The sequence below is a fragment of the Mus musculus genome, chromosome 1 (assembly GCF_000001635.26).
Source record: "Mus musculus strain C57BL/6J chromosome 1, GRCm38.p6 C57BL/6J".
NCBI classification, from domain to species: domain Eukaryota; kingdom Metazoa; phylum Chordata; class Mammalia; order Rodentia; family Muridae; genus Mus; species Mus musculus.
In genome coordinates, this window is record NC_000067.6 from 184,978,695 (window position 1) to 184,998,706 (window position 20,012).

The 20,012-nt window shown below is 41.7% G+C and overlaps 1 protein-coding gene across 4 annotated transcripts in view; it reads right to left on the bottom strand.

Annotated features, from left to right (window-relative positions):
• Positions 1 to 20,012, bottom strand: part of Mark1 (MAP/microtubule affinity regulating kinase 1) — a 103,531-nt gene that overhangs the window by 82,271 nt on the left and 1,248 nt on the right. The window lies entirely within an intron of this gene.

Sequence of the window (20,012 nt, forward strand, 5' to 3'; positions counted from 1 at the left end):
TGCTATGTGCCCTGTCCAACATCTTCAGGCAAGAACTAAGGCAGCATATTAGGGATAGCCCCTGTAATGATGACCCTCACAGATCACTATAATTCTGGGTAATTCTGGACAGGGTGTGTCTATCAGACATCAGAGCAATGGTCCACTGAGCTACAGCTGAGATTTCTCCGTGACAGGGAATCATCAGGCAATGAAGTTTACTCTATTAGCTGGAATGACTGATCCTGACTGTCAAGAGGAAACTGAGCTCTGTTGCAGAACACCTGTATGTGGAGTACATCTTACATGAAGGGGCTCCAGTGGGCCCCTCATCCTGCTCTCAAGTCCTGAACTAAGTAAATGGAAAACTATATCAAGCCAAGATAAGCAAGAACTCTGATGGCATAGACCCCTGAAGAATGAGTGTGTTCGCTCCCTCGGGCAAGGAACTATAACCAGTGGACAATCTGCTGAGCCCAAGAAATGCGGTCTTAGTAGCAGAAGAAGGTATACAAACCTACCTATGACCACACAACTGACACAGAAACAAGGGCTCCAAGATGGTTTTTCCTTATTTTGCTATGAATGTATCTGAGTACAAATTCTTTTCTTTCTTTGTTTAAAATTCTCCTTCCCATTTCCCAACCATCTAAGTTAAAGCGTTAACATTAGAACTCCTTAGCTTCGTTTTAGGGAAGAGTTAGGATGCCTTTTGTTATTTAAAACCACTGCTTCATGGTAGGCAAAAGAATAATCTTGCTGTTGTCGTTATTGGCAAATTAAATCTGGTTTATAGAAATGTAGAGACATTTCATACTTTCGAAAGATGTCTAAATTGACAAGGGATAGGCTATGATGGTTTCTAGTGTGCTGACTGAGTAGAACCAGAACTCAGTTTCCCAGAATTCTTTCCTCCCTGTGGGCCTGGGTTGGAACTGGCCACAGGAGAAATTTACACAAGATTTGGAAGGCAGAGATGAGAATGGTAGCATTCATAGGTGCTAAAGGCCAGTGCAGGGCCAGACACAGCTGCAGTGTCTGACATAGCTGATGTGCAGGCTTGTCATACCAGCTCACACATACATGTGCAGTGGCCAGGCGACACAGTGCCCCAGCTCCCTCTCATCGATGACCTGCAGGTAACTCAGTCACCCTGCACAGGTGCTGTCTTAGACAGAAAGCGGTGGGCGCACCCGTCCCAGTGTGGCCTTGAAGATCCCCGCGTGGACTGAATCTCCCTTACCTCATCCATCTTGCCTTTCTGAGCCCTGGCCCTGAGGTCTCCTACAGCCATGCATGTACAACCCCGCAGGGAAAACCTGATTCTATAGCACTCATAGGCCCCACTTCCCTGCATCCTGAATTCCAATGCATTAATGTATGTCAGACTTCCATATGTCATTACTATGCTGTTACATAAACTTGACTAAGATAAAATTAATCTTTCCTAATTAAAAAATTCTTCAAACTTTTTTTTTTTAGAAAACAGAGGAGAAATATATTGCTTTAAGAAGAAGCAAGATACGCACGGAATACAAATAAACAGTTTCTCACACTAGCCCCTAAACCTTGCTCATCAGCTATTACCAACAATTCCTAAGGAGTAAAACTAGAAAGATGATGATTCAGAAAGCCTGGCAGGAGAAAAACATTAGATTCTAGTACACATGTGACACTATCAAAATTAACTTCAACCTGTAAGTTCTGTTTTGGCATGGGGGTCCAGTGAAATCAAGGATGTCTCAGTAGGATCCCACAAGCACGCTTAAAGCAGTGATCAAATCAAATGAATCTGCACTCAGCAGAGGAGCAGTGTCTTAGCTAGGGTTTACTGCTGTGAACAGACACCATGACCAAAGCAACTCTTATAAGGACAACATTTAATTGGGGCTGGCTTACAGGTTCAGAGGTTCAGTCTATTATCATCAAGGTGGGAACATGGCAGCATCCAGGCAGACATAATGCAGACAGAGCTGAGAGTTCTACAAGTTCATATGAAGGCTGCTAGTGGTAGACTGGCTTCCAGGCAGCTAGGATGAGGGTCTTAAAGCCCACACCCATGGTGACACACCTACTCCAACAGGACCACACTTCTAATAGTGCCACTACCTGGGCCAAGCACATACAAACCATCATATTCCACTTCCTGGCCTCCACAGGCTTTTCAAACACATGAGTCTATGGGGGTTATACCTAGCCATAGCATAATTTTAAAAGTACATTTAGTCCAACTTCCAAAGTCCCCATAGTCTATAACAGTCTCAACAATGTTAAAAGTTCAAAGTTCAAAGTTCAGAGTCTCTTCTGAGATTCATCTGATTACTTAACTGTATCCCCAAAGCAAGGCAGGAAACCATCTGGGCAAACTCCAAACTCTAAAACTCCATGTCTGATTTCAAGGTGGTCTTCGTATCGCCAACTCCTTTTTTATCTTTGTTGACTGCAACAAACTTCTTTCTCCTGGGCTGGTTCCACTCCCTGTTAGCAGCTTTCCTCAGCAGATAGCCCACAGATTTGGCATCTCGAACATCTTGGGGTTTCCTAGGCAACTTCAATGTTACAGCTTCTTGTTTCAACGTTTGGGAATCCACACACGATCTTCTGGGCTCCTTCAAAGGGCTGGTATCACTTCTCCAACTATGTCCTCTGTAGCACTCTAAGCTCAGGTTGATCCACTCCACTGCTGCTGCTGTTCTTGGTGATCATCCCATGGTACTGGCATCTGCAATATGCTGGGGTCTTCTGTTGCAACTAGGTTTCACCAATAGGCTTTCTTCATGGCAACAAGCCTCAGCTCCTTTGCATGGTCCCTTTAGTCCCGGGCCATCAACTACAACTGAGGCTGTACCTTCACCAGTGGCTTTCCATGGCTTCTCACAATGCCAAGTCTCAGCTTCTCTTTGTGACCCCTTCATGCCTTCAAAACCAGTATCACCTGCATGACTCTTACACATTATCAAATACAGCTGCAGCATGAGGTACAACCTTGGCTATCTCTGGAACACAATTCTTTGTGCTCTCAAAAAACACTTCCCAAAAGATTTGCTGGTCTCTTCTTAATCACCACTAATTTCTTAGCTCCAGCTAACCAGCATCAATTGTCCCAGTAGTCCCTTCAATTTTGACTCTAAAGCCAGAGCCACGTGGCCAAACCTGCCGAGTTCTGCTACTTGCAGGAGCTGGAACATGGTCCTCTTATTACATTATCACCAGCTTCCTCTTTTCCAGCTCCTTCACTGTCTAAGCTTGGCTGTCCTGGAACTTGCTCTGTAGCCTGACTTTGAACTCAGAGATCTGCATGCCTGTCTCCTAAACACTGAGATGAAAGGTGTGGTCAACCAGACCGGGATTTAAGTTTCTCTTCACCTAGAACTTGCTCTGTCCCAGGCTGGCCTTGAACTCAGAGATCTGTTTGGCTTTATCTTCTGGGATTAAAGGTGTGTACGGCCATGCCTGGATCTAAATTTAGCAGGGTAGTATCTTGCCCCAAAGTCCCATTCCCTTAATGTGCTATCTCCTAGAACACAGGATTCAGCATTTTACTTCCTGGTGCCCTTTTAATACTCGAACCACACATTTTATATTTTTCCTTTCTAAGCTTGCTATGCTTGTTCAAAATGCTCTTCATCAGACGTAACCAGGGAACAAAGTCTCTGCTAGGCTTTTTTTTTTTTTTTGAAGACCTCCTTTGTCAATGCAATTAATATAAATCTCTTTACTTTAGCCTCAAGTAGACTCTCCAGACAAGGGCAAAAACCAGCTACATTCTTCACCAAAATACCACAAAAACAGACTCTATACCACATACAGACATTCCTCTCCTCTGAAACCTCTTGGGCCAGGTCTGCAGAGTTCAAGTCACTCACAGCAACAAAGTCTTCCATATTCCTACTAGGATGGCTCACTGAACCCCACTTAAAACATTCCATGGCTTTCCAAATCCAAAGTCTCCCCAAATCCACATTCTTCCAAACAAAAGCATGGTCAGGCCTATCACAGCAATACCTTGGTCTCTGTACCAACTTCTGTCTTAGGATTTTTACTGCTGTGAACAGACACCCTGACCAAGGCAACTCTTATAAGGACAACATTTAATTGGGGCTGGCTTACAGGTTCTGAGGTTCAGTCCATTATTATCAAGGTGGGCGCATGGCAGCATCTGGGAAGGCATGGTGCAGGAGGAGCTAAGAGTTCTACATCTTCATCTGAAGGCTGTTAGTGGAAGACTGGCATCCAAGCAGCTAGGATGAGGGTGTTAAAGCCTACACCCACAGTGACACGCCTACTCCAGTAGGGCCACACCTTCTAACAGTGCCACTCCCTGGCCCGAACATATACAAACCATCACAAACATGGTTTATATGAAGAACATATGGGGAAAGGCAAGAGTGGAGAAACAAGGATTTGGGGCAAGGGGAGGTACACTCATCAGCAACTGACTCTCTTTATCTTGGTTCTGGTTCTCCAATTCTCTGGTTCCCGTGTTAAGTACTTACTATTGAAAAGTGTGTTACATGAGCCTAACAAACCCACAGCCATCCAGTTGGATATGCCTTACCCTCAGGAAGGAAATGTGCCTAAAGTCACACACCTTATCGTCCGACGGTAATAAACACAGAGGTGTTTGCTCTATAAAGTGTGGGCTCTTAAGCATCACATAAGAACCCAGGTGCACCCGTTCCCACCAGGCCGTCCTTGCACCCCACTACTCTCCTCTACAGAAGGGTTGACTTCCCTGCTCCAGCCACTGAGCTTCCACTTTGACTCTCCTACATTCAATGAAGCATCAGCAAACCAGAGAGTTACAGTTCATATTATAAATTTAATGCTTTTTTTTTTTTGGTATTCAAAGTAATGTAAACTCTGGATGAAGAAAAAAAAACCCACGAAATTTCTTTAAAAATGAAGATGATGTATAATCCTGTCACCCTGAGACAGATACAGTGAAACGCTGACATGTTTACATGTCCAGCCTTTGTCTCAGTGTAGTAACTGTAATACAACCAGCAGCAGCAGCAGCAGCTTACAGGGGTTCTATGTGTAAGCACTCAATCACAGCCCACAATACTTGAGGAGACAGGCTCTCTGATTCCCCTTAAGCCTGCGGCATAAGGAAGTGACTTCTCCAGGTTACCAGGGTCTGGCTGGCTTTTACAGACCAAGGAATTCCTGAGAGCCATTCTCTCTGGTCTCCTCAGGCCAGCCCTCAGGCTGACATCAGGGAGCTGCTAGGGTGAGTTTGTAGTTTAGAGGCTCCTCTCCCAGCTATTCCCGGACTGTTAGCCAAACTGTTCCTCTGGGAGGTCTTCACTCACCACAGCCTGCCAGGAGACAGTGAAGTTTATACAACCGAGTCTCCAGAGAATAAATGAACACATCTGCCTAAATTAATTCTAAAAATATGGTGTTAAATTCCCTTGCAAACTTCCTCATGGTTTTATTCCCACAGTACCAAAGTGTTACAGCAGATTCACCTCTGAAATTGTAAGGTGTTCTTTTTTCTTTAAATCATTATATTTGGTTAACACTAAATTTTATTCTAGGACCTTCAATTCAGTTACATTAAGCTAATCTACCAAATCCAATAATTATTCAATGTGCACATCATTTTTTAATGTCCTGGAATTTCAGTTGGTGACTTTAACTATGTACACGAACACAGTGAAAGAGGTCTCTATCCAGCATGCCTTGGAAGTTCACACACACACAAAAAAAAAACAATAACCAGAACTTTATAGGTAAGTATTGTGTCTCACCCCGAGTTTAACCCCTAGGATGGACCAGAGTGACAGGAGGAGAGTAGCACCTTACACAAACTGTCCTCTGACATCATGTGTGCTATGACACATGCACTGCTACAGTGTCCCTCCCTGCTTGTGCTAAAACATTTTTAAATGTGTCTACGTGATGCTACCTTAGACCTTTAAATCCTTCATTATTTCCAGAAACCAACTACAGAGTAATTGCATGCATTTACCAGGCACTTCCAGCATAGATATTCTGTACGAAGCACACATGCATGTGTGAGAAGGAGAAGTCACTTTCCTTGTGTGTTCTGGCTGTTTCTAAAGCAGCAAGGGCAGTTCTGCAAACTGTGGTCACCAGTTTGACTGAGGTGGCAATCCTAAGGTCTTGGTCTCAAAGAGTACATCATTACAGTAGAACAGACTTACTAAAGTCACAGTTGGGTTTGAAAGCCTGTCACAGATTACACCACAGTAGAATCAGCAAGGCAAGTAAGACTGGATCCTGGGAACACAGCCACCTCCTCCTTCTTATTCTCTCACCATCTTGTTTCCCTCCTCTCCTGGAGAAGAGGGTAGAGGGGTAAGTGAGGCAGCTGTCTATATTCCAGATACTCCTTCTTAGGTGTCTTTTAGGTACTGTGACTCAGGACAAACACTGACATTGCATGCCTGAGGCGCTGGGTGCCGTCTCCAACACTAAGCCTCAGTTTAAACAAGTGTCCCCTGGTGCATACATTTCTTTCTAATTGGTGATATTCAAGTAGTTATGCATAAAGAATCAGGGTGGACCAATAACATCAATTAGTACTGCTATTCGGTTATACAGCATTTCTGTGAAATGTGCAAGATAGTTTCTAAGTATGTACCCAAATGAGAGGTAAGATCCTCAAGAGAACAAGTTGCGTGACTTGTTGGAGAGAAACTAGCAGCCAATTCATTTGCATCCCAGCTTCCTGATTTCTGTGGAAAACAGACTGGGAAACTACCCTTGAAAAGCAAGGATGTCACTCTTAAATTAAACGAAGATAAGAGATAGTGTAATAAACACAGTCCAACTCAGAAAAAGCAGTAGGCAAACAATCTTCCTCCTAGGTTGACTGTATTCAACAGGCTAAAAGCAGAAAGGCTGACAGCACGTCACCAGCTTTGGCATGCATTAACCCTTTCTAGCCCAGTGGTCCTCAACCTTTGATATCAAACAACCCTCTCACAGGGGTTGCCTAAGACTATCACAAAACACTGATATTTACATTATATTACAACTCATAACAGTACCAAAATTACAGTTATGAAGTAGCAACAAAAATAATTTGATGGTTGGGGATCACCCACCCATAAGGCACCATGAGGCACTATATTAGAAGGTCACAGCAATATGAAGGTTAAAATCACAGTCCCTTGATATCAGCTTGTCTTCATTTTTAAGCCCACAGAAACTTGCTTCTGAGCACTAAGTGACTGAAAGTGGCTAGGGGTTCTCCAACCTTGCTCCTAATACACATCACTACAGTGAGACCTATTTGGGATTCCATTATGAAATGGGAATCGTCTCTTAACTAATGGCAAAGAAAAATGTATTCAATTCTTATGTTTCTGAAAATAACCTTACTTAGGGAAGAGCAGACCAATTGCTTATCTAATACCAAATGGTCAGCCTTGGAAACAAACATTCGAGTAATAGTATGCAGATTACATTTAAGGATGTACACACACACATATGCATATAACAACAATTAATGAAAAAGAGTCCATTAATTTGAAAGACAGCAAAGAGGGGTGTGTGGGAGGAGAGGTGTGTGGGAGGGTCTGAAGGGGGGGACAGGGGAAAGGAAATGGCACGATTGTATTATAATTTCAAAAATAAAAGAAATATTTTAAAAAGAAAAAACGAGGAAGACTTTATCCAAAGATACTTCATTACTACAATGTGAAAGAAAGGCTTTGCTCAACGGGAGCAAGAAGGGTTGAGGGCACGGAAGACGACTAAGAAGACAGCGCAGGGAGGACACACTACTCCATCAGATCCTGAGTAGCGTTCACTAGTGTCTAATGTGAAGTCCTGTGCCAAGGCTGACCTGCAAGTACAGGGCAGATACAGAAGACCTGAGGTAGCTTGGAGAGGCCCAACTGTCCTGGTCAAGCTGTCACGGACAGTGACTCTTCCCCAAGCCTGTTTCCCAGGTCCAAAGGGTCTCTGTAAAGGGTAAGGATGCTAGTGAAAGTTTTCCATGGGCGGCAGGCAGCGGCAGCGGCGGCGACAGAGCAGTCTGCAGGATTTCAAGTCTGGAATGTTCATGGCACAGAGGCTCCAAGTCTACAAGTCGAACAAGCTGACCTTCCACTAAACCCTCCTCAGGGTTGGGTGGCTTCTGGACTAGTTCTTGTTAAGGATATTGGGACCCTCTACTCTCTGTCCAGCCCTCTCCCTTTCTAAATACATGTGGCTCTGCCTCCTGCCCTGTCCCCTCCTCCTTCTCAGCACTGTGACTCCAGCAGCCCTTGCCTTCAGTTCTCCTCAGTCACATGACTGGGAGAAGCTGTAGCTTCTACTGCACTTGCTTTTGCCTCTGTGCCCTGCTCCCTCTGGGCTGAGTCCTCCAGAGCAGGGCTCGCTCGGGTTTCATTGCTTTTGTCTCCTAACCATTTTCAATTATGATGAAGTGAATAGAAAGGGCAATAGAAGAAAACCTCTTTCAGGCAGTGCAAGCTGCACCTCTGACCCCAGAGGAAGGCAGCCATGCTAACCCTGTCACCATGCCCTTTTCCAACAGGTCATGAAGATCCTGGGCAGTGCCTAGGCTGTTTACTCCTTAGCCTGAGCAGATAAGAGGGCCAAGGCACCGAGGGCACCTCGGGGGCTCGCCTATTGTTTGGGTGTGTCTGGTCTTTGATTTCCCCGTGGGATCCAGTCTTCATGGCTAGCCACACAGAGCTGGGAAAATGGAGGGAAGAAGGTGGGTTCTTCCTTAACCCCTTTCATCTGGGAGCCCCAGGTGCCTCGTGCAGCTCCTGTGTAAGCTCCAAACCAGCCAAGGGCCTGGCATTCTCTACTGCTGTCTCTGCTCCTGAAAAGACAGTCATCACTTTTGCCTCTCTACTTGCTGAAGCCACTGGCTACAATCCCTCACAATGTCTACAATGAAAGGCGGACCTGTGCAGTCTCCATCGGCACACGAACCAGTGCTTTTTGAGTGGATGCCTGAAGCAGGAAGGTTGGGGAAGTATCCCCCGGCCTTAAACTAGAAAAGTCCTAAGAACACGTGGTGGGTGCTGAGAGATCAGGAGGTGAATTAGGAACTCCCCTCATAAACTCATCACACTGGAAATAAATGAAAATGGACTTTGGTTCATTAAATCATTAATAAACTGTAGAAAGTATTAATTTAGGAAATATACAGAAGCAACACTGGTATGCACCCCATTTCAATTAGGAAGAGAGTTGACAACAGGCAAGTCTAGAACAAGGCTAAAGTCTGACAATGGTTACAGCATAACCTCTCAACTTTAGCTCAAGGGCCTCTAAACTAAACTGTTTAATCATGGACTCCCATAAGAACGGCGACTCACAAACTGCATATGAAGTACCTTACAGATGATGCACACTAGAAAACAGTGCACTAAAACAAAGAGTAAAAACATCTGAGCGCTGATTTCTAACAGGGCAAGCTTTTCTGTGGTGAGTAAACAAAAGAGACAGTGCCCAACTAAATGACTCTTGATGTGGTCTAGGTTTAGTAACACGAGACAGAAAGCTGAAGGGCAGAAAGCTGTAAGCTCTCTTTCTGCCAATACCTGATTTCAACAAGAAAGCACCTCACAGAAGTGGGTTTAGTAGGCCACTTTATTTAATTACACTTAATTTATTACGATATTCAGATTTTCATAATCTATCAATTATAAACCTCAGCGAAAGTTCTGCTAGCAAACTTCTACCTTCCTGATGACAAACAGCAATTTTTGAAAGTCAATCATTTAATAACTAAAACAAAATGTTTCCAAAACTCAATTATGATTTTAGAAATGACACACCACCCACTCTAAGGTTCAGGTGAAGAAAGAAGAGCTGTGAAATGTCACATTCTAGACGTAGCCACTGCAATAATTGCAACTGTGGTCAAGGCTGGCCCTGCCAACAGTCAGCTATGGGTAGGGAGTGGGCTCAACCGGCCCTGCCCTTCTCTACTAAGCTATTGGCAGGGTCTGGAAGAGCTAAGTCACTGTCCCATTGGTAAGCCCATACACTGTAGTACAGTTCTAAACCCATGGTCACAAAGGCAGCCCTAGTTAAAACTCTTGAGTTATCACACAAAATGACTTCAACATGGAAAAGATTTTGCCGGGAGAGGGGAGTTGGCAGGGCGGGAGGGAGACTGGAAAAGGCTGGAAATGAGAGTAATTAGGGTGCATTATACACATACATGAGATTTTCAAAGAACAAATTAAATTTAAAAATTTGAAGTAAAAGACTTGGAAACAAAAATTGTATACACTTTTAAGTGTGCAGTAGAAGTGTCTCATAAATGACACATTTCAGGTTCATAAAAATCACATGAAGCTTTTCCAAAACCCTCATTCCTGGCTCCTTTCTCTGTTGAAGAGGCAAGATAATGAGAAGCCTCCTGGGGGACAGGAAACGCATACTTTTAATGCATTGTGAAACTGGAAGAAAAAGAAACATCCAAAGGCAAAACAAAAACAAACAAACATTTTTAAAAGAAACAAAGAAAGACAGACCAGTGGAAAGTAACCACAGAAGACAGAACTGCCCTGAGGGCAAACTCTGAGCCTCGCACCCTCCATGAGGCCAAACTCCTTGACTGAACAAGAGGGTCCCTGGTCCACAGGTTCCCGGTTCCCACAGAGCAGATGCAGGCCTCTGTAGAAAGTCATTCCTCAACCTCCAAGTTTCACACACATAAAATTAGGCAAACAGGAATTTGTCATCCAAAAAGGAGACAGAAAAACAACAATAAAATCAAAAACAAAAAAAAAACGAACAATCGAACAAAAACAAACCAGAAACAAAACCACCAGAGTAGCAGGCATACATGGGTACAAATAATAAATAAATGTTCAGGAGCTTCAGATGACAGAATTTCCAGAAATAGAATGTAAATGCCTAGATATCAAATGTTTAATAAAATGAAATCATAAAGTGTAAGCAATGACTAAGAGACTATTTCAAAGACAGAATACTTTAAGGAAAATCTTAGATCTTTCAGAAATTACAAATACAAGCGATGAGATTAAAATTAAGCAGATGAGGGAAGGGAAGACTGGGATGTGGGTCAATACTCTGACGGGGACGGCTGGAGGACTGGGCTCAGAGGCTGACAGAATGTGGTATACTGCGGATGTCTTGGTGAAAATTAATGAAGCACACAGGACGAGAACAACAGAGAAAAGGACAAACAGGTCTGACAAAATAATTTAAAATAGTATCAATCGTTATTCCACTATGCAAAGGATCAAACACTTCAATAAAAGACAGATCCAACCAAATGCTGTTGCTAAGAGCCCTGCTTTACCTTTAAGAATTTGTAGGCTGAAAGTCAGTGAACGATATCCCACTTAATCAGTGACTTGAAGAGAACTGGGTTAGCCATATTTATATCAGATGAAATAGAACTTAAACGTAAAAACCTGCCATAAAGACAAAGAAAGGGCATCACATAATGACAGAAGGATCACATATAGAAGACATGACAATTACAAACATAAATGTGCTCAGAAGACCTAAGTGTATGAAGTAAACACTGCCAGGGCCAGAGACAAAAACAGGCAGCAACACAATAGTACCAGATTTCAATATTCTACATGTAGTAATGGATACGGCATTCAGACAGAAAATCAATAAGGAAATGATGACTTGAACACATCACAGACCAAATGGATATATCAAAAGCATTCCACCCTGACGTGGGGGCGGGGGGGGGGGGGACGACCCATCTATAATCCCTAACAATGGGGCTAACAATGGGTTGGAGGTTTGCAACTTTGAGACTAGCCTTGGCTACATGGTCGAGAATCTGTCTCAAAAAAAGAAAAAAGAAGGAAGGAAAGGAGAGGAAAGGAGAGGAGAGGAGAGGAGAGGAGAGGAGAGGAGAGGAGAGGAGAGGAGAGGAGAGGAAAGGAAAGGAAAGGAAAGGAAAGGAAAGGAAAGGAAAGGAAAGGAAAGGAAAGGAAAGGAAAGAAACGAAAAAACCCAACAAGAGAAAAAAAGAAAACGTTCCCCATATTCAACAACTGCCATCATTCATTAAGAACACACAGAACACTCTTCATGATAAATAACATTCTAACACACACACACATACACCAAAGCACAAATTTAAGATTGATATCATGGGCTGGAGAGATGGCTCAGCGGTTAAGAGCACTGACTGCCCTTCAGAGGTCCTGAGTTCAATTCTTAGCAACCACATGGCGGCTCACAACCATCTGTAATGGGATACGATGCACTCTTCTAGTGTGTGTCTGAACACAGCTGCAATGTATTCATATAAATAAAAAATAAATAAATCCTTTAAAATTAAGAAAATAAAATGAACAACAACAACAAAAAAAAAAGATTGATATCATACCATTTATTTTTCCAGCTCTAAGTGTGTGAAAGAAAAATAAAGGACAGAAGTAAAACTGGAAAATACACAAGTTTGTTGACATTAAACACACTTCTCCAAAGAATTCAAATGAATCTACAAATGCTCTACTATGGAGACATAGAAAACCTAGACAGAGCTAGAAGTAGTCAAAGAGTGAATCAGCGGTCAGAAACCTTCTAGTAAAGAAAGGCTAAGCGCGGATGCTTCACTGCCCATGTCAGCAGCCAGCAACTGCTTGATCAAGAATCATTAGGAATCTTAGGAAAGAACCTGTCTTTCCTAGTCTTCCCGAGCTCTCCTAAATCGGAAGAGGAGAAAGTACTTCCTAACTCATTTATGAGTCCAGCATTACACTGACACCGAAAACTAGGTACTATAAGGTATTGTAAGAAAAGAGAGCCACCGGCCAACGTGCCTAGGAATACAGACAGACAGAGAGTTCTCCAAACAAGCAATGAAAACAAGCCAAGTACAAATCAACTGCATTGCCAAAAGGAGCGTTCTCCACAGTCATTCTGAGATACAAAGTCAGCGTGGTACACACCGCAGCAGCACAAGAGAATTAAACTCTATCATAATGTCAATAGATACAGATCTCATATGCAGGCATTTACATCAGGCAAGATGCAGTACAACGCTCAACAAACTGGGAGGAAAGGAAATTGTTATCAGTGTAATATCGACCACTCATGAAAAGCCCACGGTTCACATCACAGTTAATGGCAGAACAGAACAATTTTTTTTTTAAAGATCAGAACAACGGCAAATGACCACCCTCACCTTTTCTGTTCAATACACGCCTGGAACTCTCAACCAAACAACAAGAAAGAAGGTGTTCACACTAGGAAGGAGGGAACAGAAATACGTTTGTAGATACGACAATCTTATGTGCAACCCTCCACATGTGTCCTAAAATAACCTATTAAACTTAATATACAAATCCAAAAGCCTCCAGGATCCAAACTCAATATGCATACACACACTCACACACACATGCATGTACACAATCAGATTGTGTTTATCGCTAACAAGAAACTATCTGGAAAAAAAAAGACAATTTTTAAAATACCAAAACAATGAAATATCTTGGAATAAACAACCAAAGAAGCAACATATTGCTGAAAGAAATTAAAGAGAAAAAAAAGGAAAGGCAGCCCATGTTCATAGATTAGAAAAATTAATTCTGTGAAAATGTCCATAAGTACCTAAACCAGTCTGCAGATCCATTGTAATCCCTGTCAAAATTCAACTGCATGATTTTGTAGAAATAGAAAACCAACCGCAGACTCATAAAGGACTCTGAGTATCCCAAACAATCAACAATAAACGAACAAAACTGCACGTCACCCTACAACAGACATGAAAAGGTTCAAAATAGATTAAAGATTTAACTACAACACTCAAGCTGGAGAACTCCTAGAAGAACCGTCAGAAACAAAGCTCATGACACAGGCTTAGCAATGCTTTACTGTGTGTGACTGCAGCTCAGGCAGCTAAGTCAAAGTGGATAAAGAAAAAGAGAACAAAGACTCCAGAGAAGGTAGAGGGAGGAGGCCCTAGTGAATGGGAGACACACATATGACCTGGAAACACTATCCAAACATCATATTGGGAAATCCACACGTTTCAATAGCAAATATGTAAATAACCTGAGTTTAGAATATGCACAGAACTTAATCGATATTTTCCCAAAGACTACAAACAAATGATCAACAGGTATGGTATGTATGTATGTGTATGTATGTGTGTGTGTGTGTGTGTGTGTGTGTGTGTGTGTGTGTGTGTGTGTGTATACATACATATATATAACAACAAAAAAAACAAAAAAATCAGGGTCAACATAGCTAATCATAAAGAAAACACCAGAATATCAACAAAGTACCACTTGTCAGGGTGGCTACTATTGAGCAATGTTTGTTTGTTTGTTTGCTTGTTTGTTTATCTGTTTGTAGTTCTGAGAACTGCAATGAACTACATCCCTACCCAGGATTGTTATTGTCAAAACCAAAATAACAAGAGTTGCCAGAATTTTGAGTTGAAATAGGAAAACCAGAACCTGTGCACTGTTGTGGAAGATGTAAAACGTTGGAGTGTCTATGAAAAACAATATGGACGTTCCTTTGCAAGTTAAGATTATAACAACATGTAACCAATCAACTCCACTTCTTGGTATTCATAAGAAAATTGAAGTTAGGATCTCCAAGAGATATTTTCATTCCAGTGTTTCTTGAAACCTTTACTCTAGTAGTAAAAACATGCTAAATATGCATCAACAGACAAATGGATAAATAAAATATACTACATACTCACAACCAAATATTATTAACTCATAAAAAGAAATATATTTTGTCATATTGAAACACAAATGAGCCTTATGGACACTATGCAAAAAGAAACACAATTTCAAAATGATAAATACTACATGACTCCATTTGTATGAGTAAAGCAGTTAAAATCATCAAAGCAACATTGGTGTTTTCCAGGGACTGGAGGAAAGACAGAGAAGGCAGTCACCAGCCAAGAAGTACAAAATTTCAGTTGTGCAACATAAAATTACTAGGTATTTGCTCTAACACACTGTTTACAGGTAACAATACTATACTACATACCTAAAGATACCACATACCACAAAAGCAGATCTCTCCAATGAAAAGTGTTTTTAAACACAATTTAAAAGAATAAGTCAACAGATGGGATGGGAGACATTTAAATGCAACTGAAAACAGACATAGCTAAACATTGCAGAGTAACTGCATTGCAGATTGTACTACAGACTGTACTACAAAGAAGCAATGAGGTAGCAAAGAAACAATGAATCGGGGTTAAGACATATGGAGGGCAGAGTCAAGGCTTAGCATAGCTAACCAAGTATCAGGGAGGCTGGAGAGAAAAGGGCCAAGATTTGAAGAAACCACAGTGGACACATTTCTAAACTGATGAAAGTCGGGAATCTACAGGAGGCAGCGTGTAACAATTAAACAGCTCATCGCTTAGAAAAACAATGAACTAGTAAGAAATATGAAGATGTGAAAGATCTCGGAGAGCCAAGGTCTACGTAAGCCAATCGAGTATAAACAAGGAAGATACAAGGGGACCAGAAGGAAGACAGTGATGAGAAATATAATAGTTGAGAGGCACCCAGAAGTTATAAAAACATGAATTCATAAATACAAAGAACAAACACCTAAACATACTACAGTAAAACTCCAACACCAAAAAAAAAAAAAGGCGACCTTAAAGTGACAGACACCAATAGAAATGCTAATATGGAAGGTCCAACCCTAAACAAAGGACTACAGACAACTAAGGAATGCTGAGAGAGAGAGAGAGAGAGAGAGAGAGAGAGAGAGAGAGAGAGAAACATATTCCCCAGAGCAGAGCCCCCAATTGCTATTCAATACCAAAAGGCCAGCCCTGAAATCATATAGATGCAAGCAACACAAAATGGACTGAGAAAGTTGTAGTTATATATTTGGACACACACACAAAGAAAGAGAGAGACAGAGAGACAGAAAGAGAGAGACAGAGACAGAGAAAGGTAGGTAGGTAGATAGGTAGGTAGATAGATTGTTGGTTTAATTTTTTAAGGGGTCAGAAAACAGCACCCCATTGTCTACTGATCACACTGTTTCTGGTCGAAATCATCTGATAACTGAAAAGCTAGCTTTTCTCTTTTCTTTTCTTTTATTATTAAAACATATTATTTTATATCAATATTTATATGTATATTATATTAATTTATATTATATATTATATTAATATAAAATAGAATATAAGATATTATATTAATATTTATATTTTTAATTTATATCAAGGCCAGCCAGGCCTATGTAAGGAGTTTCAGGACAGCCGGGGCTACATAGCAAAACTCTGTCTTGACAAAACAAAACTACAAGTGGCTATCACTCACTAAAAGAACTTTTTTCTCCTTTTGAGACAGGGTCTTAACCTACAGTTCAAGGTAGGCTCAAACTTGGGATTCTCCTGCCTCAGCATCCCGAGTGCTGAGATTACAAGCATTTGACACCATGCCCAGCCTCACCAAAAGAACTTCCAAGGATGTTCATCAGGAAAAAGAAAAAAAAGCTCCAAAGGGAAGCCTCAGATAGACAGAATGAGGATTATTGTTTGGGAAAGTATTTGTAAAATAGCTAATTCTGCACACGGAGGCTTTCAGAAAACAAAGAAGAAACAAGAAGGCTAATGGGATGGCTAAAGGGCAGGTAACAGCAGTTACCACCAATACTGACAATCTAGTCCGTGGGACTCACAGCAGGAGAGAGAGAACTAATTCCTGAAAGTTGTCCTCTGACCTCCACATGCATGCGCAAGGCACTCCCCCACACACACTCAAGTAAACGCAAACAAAACAAATCAAGAAGACTGAATAATAACACCAAGAGAAATGACAATGTTAGTGGTATTTCCTTCCCCAGTGGACTGTCTGGGCACCCACTCTGGAGATTTGACTCTGACCAGGGCTCAGCTACAAAAGCAGCCACCTCAGAGGTCTTGTCAAATGCCAGCAAGCCAAGCCACAAAGGATTGGTAAGTGTTTGATAAGGGGGAAAGGGCAGGGACTCCAGGAGACTGAAGGAGTGAATAAAAGCATAGCCCGTTCTTCCTCCGTAAGGTACACATGTGTTCATCTTACAGCTCTAAGCCCAAACCAAATAAACCACCTCCTAAGAGCAAGAGCAACAGTTTAAGAGTTCAGAAACCTGTGTGACCTTGAGCAGGTCTGAAGCCTTCAGCCTTGGGTGGTATATGTAATGGCTACCTTTGCATATATCACACATGTGCTCTGGTGATAATTGTACTGACTCAGGAGGGAATGTTACCGCATTGACAGCACGGGAGACAGACCAGGCAATGAGTGCACCGCCACACAACAGGTACAAGAACTCACGCAGGGAGCAGAGCCAAGGGGAGTGTAAAAGCATGCAACCCACTTGCTTTTCCATCTACACCTAAAGACGGCCGTCCTAAGTTACTAGAACAGCTTGGTACAGTTGCCACATGAAATAAGAAGTTTATTAAAGGCTTTTGAACTTAGCCAAATTTATAATTTTAAGACATCCCAAGAAATAAACACATTAAAATCCCTCATGCTGATCTCTAATAAGGAATACAGCCTTGTTTTTCAATACAGAAAATCAGCCGGGGCATTGCTGACCCACCAGCAGGAGTGTCAGCAAAGGTTTTCCAAAACACCTACAAAATTGTTTCATTGAAGAAAGAGACATATTTAGTAATATATTTTAGTATAACTCCTATATCGATACTGGCACTATCCAAGAATGGCCTGATAATAAAATAAAAAAAAAAAAAAGAAGAGAAGAAAAACAAGTCTTTCAAACATTTTTATTTTCCTAGACTTACTCGTTACAACATAAAGTGAAACGCATTTTACAGGGATTCTATTCTTTTGTAACATGTCTCTTCTTCACTACGCAGTGTTTACTGCCTTAAGAGTTAATCACTGTTTCCTGTCATATTTACTCAGTTGAGGCCTGTCAACCAGGCACACACAAACCTTTATCTATGAGCACTCCTGGAAGACCACACTGAATGTTCCCAAAGAACAACTCTGTCTCTACTCTACACAGTCATAGGTGAGACAGCAGGGTCACACACTCCTGGAATTGTATGGTGTGTGTGTGTGTGTATACACTCATACATATACGTATATGTGTGTGTGTGTGTATATATATATACGTATATATATATATATATATATATATATATATACGTATATATATATATATGTGTGTGTATATGCGTATAGATATACAATGTTTACTTTATGATTAAGAAATGTTTATATTACCTGCAAATATCAATATAATACTGTTTAGTAATCACTGTATTTATTTATTTTAATTTCTAAGAGTAATAGTGTTTTGGCTACTATCTTTACAAGAAAAAGATCTAAAAGTCACACGAAGTAAACATTTTTTCATAGATATTTTTAAAATATGTCAATATTTTTGTATGGATATTCTTAGTAAGTATGGCTATACTTTAAAAATGTCCTGTGTGATTACAAATAAATGCACATTTTGGCTACCGTGCTGGCATTAATTCATGCACTGACAAACCAACTGGTAACTCTGTTTCACTGATGGCAGGTAGGCACCATGGATAATGCTATTTAAGACTCCAGTGGTCATTTAACAGCCTCCAGCGGTGGCCTCTTCAATAAACACCTGGAACACTTACAAAGCCAGTTTAGCCCTAGCTATCCTCAGTCTTCTACTGTACACTACCTGGGACTGCATTGACATCTCCTGTCAGCTCTGAGTAGGGAGAGGCCTTGTCTAAAGCCTTTCTGCGTTCCCTTCCAGGTCAAAATCAGAGTTAAGTGCATATTCATCGATTAATTAACAGCCACAGCAGAGGGGATGCTTTCCACGGCAACGAGGAGATAATCAGGACATAGTAGATAAAGTAAGCTAAATGCAGGGACAGTTATGTTGTACCAGAGTAGAAACAAGACCACGCAGAGGCTCTGAAAGAACATGCTCAGACACAAAGCACGTGAGTTTACACAGCACAACCGTCCTCGGAAGGTTCAACGAGATGTACAACCTCTGACTGCTAGGCTCTAAAGTGCCCTTGGCTGTGCTTCTGCTCTTGCATGGGAAGCTGCGTGGGGTACAATTCCTTGCTGCCTATTCCTATAAAGCCATCCCATGTCTGTATAAAGAGCCCTATCCACACACGCCTAAACAAGAGGCCGAGCCGTCAAACCCCAGGACACAACCAAGCCACGGGGCCTCTCCACATTAGGTTAACACACAGAATTCTGACCCTAAAACAAAGGTCATCTTCCGCTTGACTCCTCACGGTCACTCTTAAATGACAGGATGTTCTTAATAATAAATCTTTACCTTTGAAAACCTACCGCCACCAAATTCTTTACCCTTTCCTCCAACCTCCTTTAGCCTTTCAGTGAAAATTATGCAGCCGTGTCATCTCTAAGACAACAGTCACGGTGCAAACTGAGCAACAAGGTACGACGGTGGTGACAGCCCTGGTGTCTTCATCATTTCAAGTGTAGGACACAGGAGAGGACAAAGCATTCCCATACAATTTCCTAGTTCTTCTAACAATGGTCTCTGTAGAATTGTGTTCTTATCCCTTCAAATAAATATAGTACATGCAAACCCTACTCTCTAGATAAAACACCCATGTTTGTGCCTCATTTGCCCCTTCGAAAAGCGAGCCTGCCTGTCTCTCCTCCCCTATCTTTTGTCTCAGAACACCAAAGCACTTGAGTATTTTTACTTTACAATCCCTATGAAGTCACTGGTACATTAAGCACTGGAGGACCGATGAGGGGCGTAGACACCCAGAGAGCTCTCTGGTCGGCCACGCAAAGCCTAGAACCCCCTAGTTCCTTAAAACTTGTCAGCAATCAGGCCAGACCCTCTGGAGCCTCCGGGCCCCTTGGCAGGTCGCGGAGAATTTTAAAAACAACAGTGACAGAAAGCCACCTTTCCTGCAAAGGAACCTGCACACACATATAAACACAATCGTCCGTCTCAGAAGATGAAATTACAATTGGCCTTTCTCTTGGTTTTGTTAGACTTCAAATACGGCGAGTGAACATCTCAATCTTGATTTAAAAACAAAAAAAAAAAAAAAAAAAAATTAAACCAAACCAAACTAAACAAAG